Source organism: Trichechus manatus, unplaced genomic scaffold (genome assembly GCF_000243295.1).
Source record: "Trichechus manatus latirostris isolate Lorelei unplaced genomic scaffold, TriManLat1.0 scaffold00022, whole genome shotgun sequence".
Classification (NCBI taxonomy): Eukaryota; Metazoa; Chordata; class Mammalia; order Sirenia; family Trichechidae; genus Trichechus; species Trichechus manatus.
The window spans coordinates 21708288-21716531 of record NW_004443958.1 but is presented as its reverse complement, the minus strand read 5'-3'; positions in this window follow the sequence as shown (position 1 = coordinate 21716531).

Below are 8244 nucleotides of genomic sequence, written 5' to 3'. Positions count from 1 at the left end.
CTTTCATCTCTCTCTTTCTGTTGTCCTAAGTCCCATTGTTCAGGTCTGAATTCGATCCGAGCCGGGAGAGTTAGAGAGGGCACCTAGGCATTTTGTTCTGTAGACGGTGGTAGTTGGAGGTGACATCTATTAGAGGAGAAACATATTTTCTGGCTGGAACATGTCTTGGATTGTTGTTCCAAGAGAATCCCAACATCTGTGAAAACAAGACACCTGGGCGTCTCACTTTGCCGACAGGTTTTCGGGCGTGACTGACGGCTCCAGCTCTGGCCCCAACATACGCACGCGCCAATACTGTAAAATTCTTTTATGGTCCGTATATCTCAATTAAATCTCTGACAGTGTTGACGCACTCGGTGAACAAATACCAAGCAGAAGGCCTAGTGAGGGGAGCAAATCCAGGAAAGAAATTGAGTTGATGTAAGTGAATTAGGCAGATGCCTCAAGACAGGGACTGCCCGAATGGCTCATCACAGTTGGAGAACAAAACGTGGGCCGGGGTCCCCCAGAGACCTCAGAAGACTTAAGACGCAAATGAAGCTGCCTCGTTCAAGGAATGCTAGGTCAAGACTCCAGCTTTAGTGTATCCCACATTAGCTCTGGCTCCTATTCCTTCAGAGTTCCTGGGTGGTGCAAATGGTTAAGAGCACAGTTACTAACCATAAAGGTTGGTGGTTCAAACCCACTCAGAGGTGCCTCAGAAGAAAGGCCTGGCAATCTCTGCTCGAAAGGTCACAGCCATGAAAATCCAATGGAGCACAGTTCTGCTCTGCAGCTCATGGAGTCAGCACGCGTTTTTTTCCCCCTTGTGCTTTCAGGAATCCCTGGGTGGTGCAAATGGCTTACCCACTTGGCTGCTAACCACAAGGTTGGAGGTTTGAGTCCACCCAGAGGTGCCTCAGAAGAAAGGCCTGGTGATCTATTTCCAAAAATTCAGCCACTGACAAACCCTATGGAGCACAGTTCTACTCTGACACACGTGGAGTCGCCGCAAATGAAGCAACTGATCTCATTCCTTCATGAACCAAACATCCACCAGGCACCCACCCTGTGCCCGACTCTGTGCTGGGCCTCAGTGTGCAGATTCAGAGATGCCACCATCTCTGCCCCCAAAGGAGATAAAGAGCCAGAAACAAAGAGCCACCCAAATTCTATCACAAGGACACAATCGAGATGCCGCAGGGGGAAACCAAGGCAGCTTCACCGAGGCGCTGAGGTGCCTGCCTTGAAAATAAGCAGGATTGACCAAGGAGAGAAGGCAGGAGGGCATTCCAGGTACAGGAACAGCACAGGAGACACGGGTGTCTTGGAGTGGCTAGGGCTTTGGTACTTGTGGGGAGGTGGAGCTGTGAGGCTGCGGAGACGGGACAGCAGGGACCAGGTTGTGAGGGCTGGCGCAACATCCCAAAGAATGAGGGCTTTATCAGACAGATATTCTTTTCTCACCTTCTGTTATGGATTGAATTGTGTCCCCCAAAAATATGTGTCAGCTTGGCTAGGCCCTGATTCCAAGCATTGTGTGATTGTCCACCATTTTATCATCTGATGTGATTTCCCTATGTTTTGTAAATCTTACCTCTATGATGTTAATGCTGAGCCCTGGTGGCGCAGAGTTTAAGAGTTTTGGCTGTTAAGCAAAAGGTCAGGAGTTCGAATCTACCAGCTGGTCCTTGGAAACCCTATGGGGCAGCTCTGTTCTGTCCTACAGGGTTGCTGTGAGTTGGAATCAAGCAGACAGCAATGGGTATTATGATGTTAATGAGGTGGGATTAGTGAGTTAATGTTAACAAGGCAGGACTCAGTCTACAAGATCAGGTTGTGTCTTAAATCAATCTCTTTTGAGATACAAAAGAGAGAAGCGAGCAGAGAGACCGAGGACCTTATACACCAAGAAAGAAGCACTGGGAGCAGAGCGTGTCCTTTGGACCCGAGATCTCTGAGCTAAGAAGTTCCTTGACCGGGGAAGTTTGATGACAAGGACCTTCCCCTAGAGCAGACAAAGAGAGAAAAGCTTTCCCCTGAAGCTGGTGCACTGAATTTGGACTTCTAGCCTCCTAGACTGTGAGAGAATAAATTTCTCTTTGTTAAAGCCATCCACTTGAGGTATTTCTGTTACAGCAGCACAAGATAACTAAGACACCTTCTTATTATCTGTAAACCTAAAAATGACATGTCCTCGTCAGGCGTTATTGAAAACTGCAATATAAGTCATATATTATCAAAATAAAATGGAAACAATGGTGCGAAGCATGGTTTTGTTTTCCCCTACTTCCTTTTGAAAAAGGAGCCCTGATGGTGCAGTGGTTAAAGCACTCTGCTGCTAACCGAATGGTTGGTGGTTTGAACCCACCAGCCACTCCATGGGAGAAGGATGCGACATTCTGCTTCTGTAAAGATTTACAGCCTTGGAAACCCTATAGGGCAGTCTACTCTGTCCTATAGGGTTGCTATGAGTTGGAGTCAACTCAGTGGCAGTGGATTTGGTTTTACGTTTCTTTCAAAAACTATTGTTAGAGGCTCCAGAGAATCAGTGAGGGTTTTAAGCAGAGACAGATGTGCACATTGGGCTCTAGAAACTTGGGTAGAGGGAGTGCCTGTCTTCAGCTGTTTCAGCCCAAGAAGATTGTGGGAATTACTGAACAGAAGAGACAGAAAAGGGAGAGGCTGGCCTGGAGGAGTCTAACAGGGGGAGAGCCCCTGAGTCAAGGTCACCAAATATCAAAGTCTGATCTCAGGACACTCTGTGCTTAAACGCCATTAAAAACTCCTTTTTAAAAATTTACGCAGAGTTCATCCATCCTCAGGGAACTGATGCATACTAAACAGCCATAGCAATAGACGAATACATACCCACTGATCAAGTTATAATGAGAAAGCTTACTTCCCGTCCAGGGCCCAGATGACAAGTGGATTTGTCGCTATGAGTTGGAATCAACTTAATGGCAACAAGTTTTCTTGGTTTTCTCCAGGACAAAGGTGATCATGGGAAAATGAACTAGTCTCAGGAATTTGCCTGGTGGACATTCATTAATGTTTATTCAACCAGGAACTCTGCATGGGTGTGTGTATGTGTGTGTGAGTGTGTGTGTGTGTGTAGGGGACATAGCACACACCATGATGGCTAAGACAGGACATCTGTACTAAAGTTGCTCGTAGTCTAGTGGGGGAGATACAATGCAAATTGCATGTAAGAAAGAAGTATTATAACACTAATAGGATCGGAGAAGACCAGAGAAGAGCATGGTCCCGCCTTTCATTTTCTAGAAACTCTATTTCTGTTGGGTGTTGGTCATATCTGATTCCTGGCTCAGCCCTTGGCAGGAAATGGTGGTGTTTCCAGATGAAGCCATTAATAGAAATCCATTTCTGAGAGCTTTCCAATGAAGTTGACAATAGGATAACTTGCTGGATGACTAAGCATGTGCTACAGTGTTGGGTCCACATTGTGTGTGTGTGTGGAAGTTGCACACTGATGTGTAAAACATGAAAGCAATGTCACTGCTTTGCCTGGACTAGAATCAGGATGTTTGTGAAAAGACAAGTTAAAGTGGTGGTATAAATCTAACTATAAAGACAGCACAACTCAGGATGTCTTGATTGACAGACATCTGGACTGTGGGCCTGTTGAATGCTACGGCACCCTGTCTTATGGCTCTCCTAGCCTGGGATCCAGAGGAAGGGCCATGGGAGGATGTTCAACTTCAGAGGAAGCAAGTTCCTGACATTGACCTTGGAGCATCTCTTTTAGTGTTTACTCTTTTAGTCAACTGTTGTAATTGTAAGAAGTCAGTAATTCCAGTGTAGTCAGCCATGTCATCCACAGTGACAACCGAGACAAAGTCTATCAAGGCAACCTGCAATCACATTAATGCCTTTGCCAGTGGGGTTGTCTTCTCTATTGATTGAACTTCAAGTAAACTGCAATCTAGAGGGTTTTTCTCACGTACTTTTCCTAATATCTCTCCTAGACTGTATAAATACATTTTGGGACTCAAAAGCAAGATCTCACATTTGTCCCAGTTGAATTTACGTTGTTATGTTTGGCCCATGACTTGGGAAAGACATTTATCATTAACTCTAAGACGTATGACCTTGGATGAGTCACTTAAACATTTCTGGCCTTGGTTTTCTAATATGAAAAATGAGGCTAAAATACTTTCTTTACAAGATTGCAGAGGAGATTAAATGAAATGATCTACGTGATCATGACTTTCATCATTGCCAAGGTCAAAATGCAACAAGGTCACTGAGTGTCCCAAGTCCAGGGGAACAGTTGAGACGGGGGAGACCTTCAGGAGCTGAGAGCACATTCACACTCTCTCTCTCTCTCTCTCTCTATATATATATATATAGTCCCCTACTTAAGACAGGGTTATGTTCCAACATCTCCTCCATCTTAAGTAGGTTCTGATGTAAGTCGAATACTTTGTATTTTTTTTTAGTCCTCATTATTGTTGCCTTTTATTATCAGTATCTTTACAAAGCCATCTTTATTTGTCTTTGAGTGTAGGAAACGTTACATCTGAGAATGATAACATCAGCAAATTACTTGCTGCAACATTGTATGTAGTACATAATACTAACAATGTTGTTGTTGTTGTTAGGCGCTGTCAAGTCGGTTCCAACTCATAGCAACCTATGTATAACAGAACGAAACACTGCCCGGTCCTGCACCATCCTCACAATCATTGTTATGCTTGAACCTGTTGTTGCAGCCACTGTGTCAATCCATTGCTAACAGTAAGATGTAAAAAAAATAAGAGGACGTTTGTAAATGTGGTTCATTGTAACTCTAATATGTTGTAAGTTGGGGACTACCTGTACAGATAGATCTCTCTCTGTCTCTCAAGAGATTTACTTCAAGGAATTGGATTCAAGGAATTGCCTCATGTGATTGTGGGAGGCTGGCAAGTCCAAAATCCATAGAAGAGGCGACAGGCTGGAAACTCCTACTAGCTTGCATCACAAGATCCATAGGTCAATCTACAGGAAGAGTAGAGTAAAGTTCTACCAAAATACCTATTTATATTCTGGAGACAGAACACACCCTACAGAAACTCTCTTTTTAACTAATTAACTGATTACATTAGATTACATTATGGAAAGTAATTACATTACAATTTATATTATTTTACATTATGGAACAGTAACTAGACTAGTGTTTGACCAAACAGCTGGGAGCCATAGCTTAGCCAAGGTGATACACAAAATGAATCATCACAGGGGTTTTCTCAGTATTTGTTCATGGAAGGGAGGAAGGAAGGAAAGGAAGAAGGGAGGAAGGAAGCAAGAGGGGAGGGACAGAAAACAGAAAGAATGAAACAAGAAAGGAAAGAAGGGAGGAAAGAAGGAGGGAGGGAAGGAGGGAGGGCTGGAGGGAGGGAGGAAGGAAGGAAGAAAATCAAGCAGGAAGGCAGGCAGGCTGGCAGGCAAGCCTGCCCTTGAGAAGCCGACTGTATAGCACCGGAGCAGTACAGGAAGCATTTCTGACAAATGTGGTGAGTCTAAAACGGATGTGTGTACACAGGCCAGCAGTGCCCCATGGACAGGACATTAAATCTACCCAGGGCAGTCAGAAAAGGTGGTGTGGAAGAAGTGATCCTTGGAATGACAGGTGGCGAAGTGTTTCCAGCAGTGAAAAGGGGTATTTCAGCAGGAGAAGCAACACATTCAAAAGCACAGAGACCAGCGAGGACCTTGACTATTACGAGAACCATCAGCACGTCAGTGTTTACAAAGGCCCTGTGATGTGCCAGGCAGGCATGCTCCAGGTACTTCAGGTAAGAGAGACACAGAGTGCCTGTCAGCTCATGAGCTTTTTGATTCCAAAACCAGGAGAGGACCAAGAAAACCCAGCTCTATTCCTACCTAGATTTACCTCTTTGATCCATTAATGACTTGTTATTCGTTATTCTTCCATTTTACAAGCCACAGTCAACCACACAGCTACTGAGTAATGCATCATAAAACATCAAGTGAAAAAATAATTACACATTCCCAAAATTGCTTGGTGGTTATCCCTGAAATATCAAATCATTCTGATGAATTACTTGGTACTGTAACTTTCTCTTTTAATTTCATGATAATGTTCCAATTTAGTAGTCACAAAACTCCCTGACATCACTGTGGACCCAGCAGGGTAGATATTTTAAGCAGTTTTGACAGCATAATTATGGTTATTAGGTGGATATTTGTTTCCCATCAACTAAATAATTACACCTTGTCCCAAGAACCTGGGTTTCTTGGAAGAATCTCAAAGCTCTTTACCAACAAGCGTAATTATTCAGGAGGGGGAGCCCAGCGGCCCCCTGATTAAGGGGCTGACATCCCAGGTTTACCTGAAGCCATTGGTAGTCAAGGGAGACTCTGGTTCAGATGTAGAACTCAGGAGGAGTAAGTGGTAATGCTGTTATGGATTGGATTGTGTCTCCCAAAAACATGTGCTGTAAATCCTAACTCCTATACTTTATGAAACCTTGGTGGAGTAGAGGTTAAGAGCTATGGCTGCTAAGCAAATGGTTGGTGGTTCGAATCCACCAGGTGCTCCTTGGAAACCCCTATGGGGCAGTTCTACTCTGTCCTAGAGGGTTGCTATGAGTCGGAATTGACTCGATGGCAGTGGGTTTTGTTTTTGTTTTTTTTTTATACTTTTGGATGAAGTCTCATTTGGGAATAGAGGTCTCTTTATTATGTTTATGAGGCCATAAGTGTCTTAAACCAATCACTTTTGAGATATATAACACGCAGATCAGGCACAGAGAAGCAAGTAGAGATGTGGGAAGATAGATGCCACATGAAGATGATCAAGGAACTGAGGACCAGAAGCTGAAAAGAGACAAAGACCTTCACACAGAGCCGACAGAGAGAGAGCCTTCTCCTAGAGCCGGTACCCTGAATTCAGACTTCTAGCCTCCTAAACTGTGAGAAAGTAAATTTCTGTTCATAAAAGCCACCCACTTGTGGTATTTCTGTTATATCAGCACTAGATAACTAAGACACCCTATACCAGGTTTGCCTGGCCAAAAGTCTTGATTCAGGCAACCCCTGAATCCGAAGGCCTGGGAAATAAGAGTTCCCCTCCAAGAAGGTCAGGAACTGGGTTTCCCACCATTTCTGAGAGGCCAGTTCTTGGAACCCAACTCCAATGCAACAGCTAAATAAGTCCCTGGTGTGTCCGCTGTGTCCCCAGAACTGTAGTAAGGGCAGAAGTTTGTCTGACGTAACAACGATTGTGATGATGACCCAGGATTGGGCAGTGTTTTGTTCTGCTGTACATGAGGTCACTACGAGTTGGAACCTACTGGACGGCACCTAACAAAAACAGCAACAACACTACTTTCACCCACTACCCATCCGTCAGTTTGCCATACTGTGGTGACTTGTGTGTTTCTGTGATGCTGGAAGCTATACCACCAGCATTTCAAATACCAGCAGGGTCACCCATGGTGGACAGGTTTCAGTGGAGCGTCCAGACTAAGAAGAAAGCCTGGTGATCTATACTCCCGAAAATTATCCAATGAAAACCCTGTGGATCACAGAATATTGTCCGATATAATGCCGGGAGATGAGCCCCCTAGGTTGGAACGCACTCAAAATATACAGCAGATACAATAACGGAGCACACCAATGATCATGAAGATGATGCAGGGCCAGGCAACATTTTGTCCTGTTGTACATGGGATCCCCACCAGTGGGGGCCAACTCAATGGCAACTAACAACAATAACAACAACTTTTACAGTAAAACAAAAAACAAATGAACTGTTGCTCAAAATGCATAGCTTCATTAGCAATTAAGGCGACTTTAAGTAAAAGCAACTTCTAATCTACCACTGAACACCTATTGAATAAGCAATAACAAACAAAAATTAAACTCAACGCCGATAGGGATGGAAGGAAACATGAGCTTTGCATTGCTTGTGACGTAATCTGCTTGATCTTCTGGAGAAAGGCACTAGCATCTAGAGCTATAAAACTCTGTTCTTTGACCTAGAAATTACTGTAGATTACTTCAAATGGCATAAAATAGATGAAGGTCTGAATACAGTGTCTGGCACTTAGTAGGCAAGCAAGAAAGCTGTGCTATCCTCAGCCCCGTATACCTGGAAAAACAGAGCCTAGGGCACAGCTTGGGAGCCAATGTTCACTGGGAGGTAAAAGACCAGGGGTGTCCCTGGGTGGTACAAATGGTTAAAGGGTACAGTGCTTAAAGGTTGGAGATTTGAGTTCACCCAGAGGCACCTCA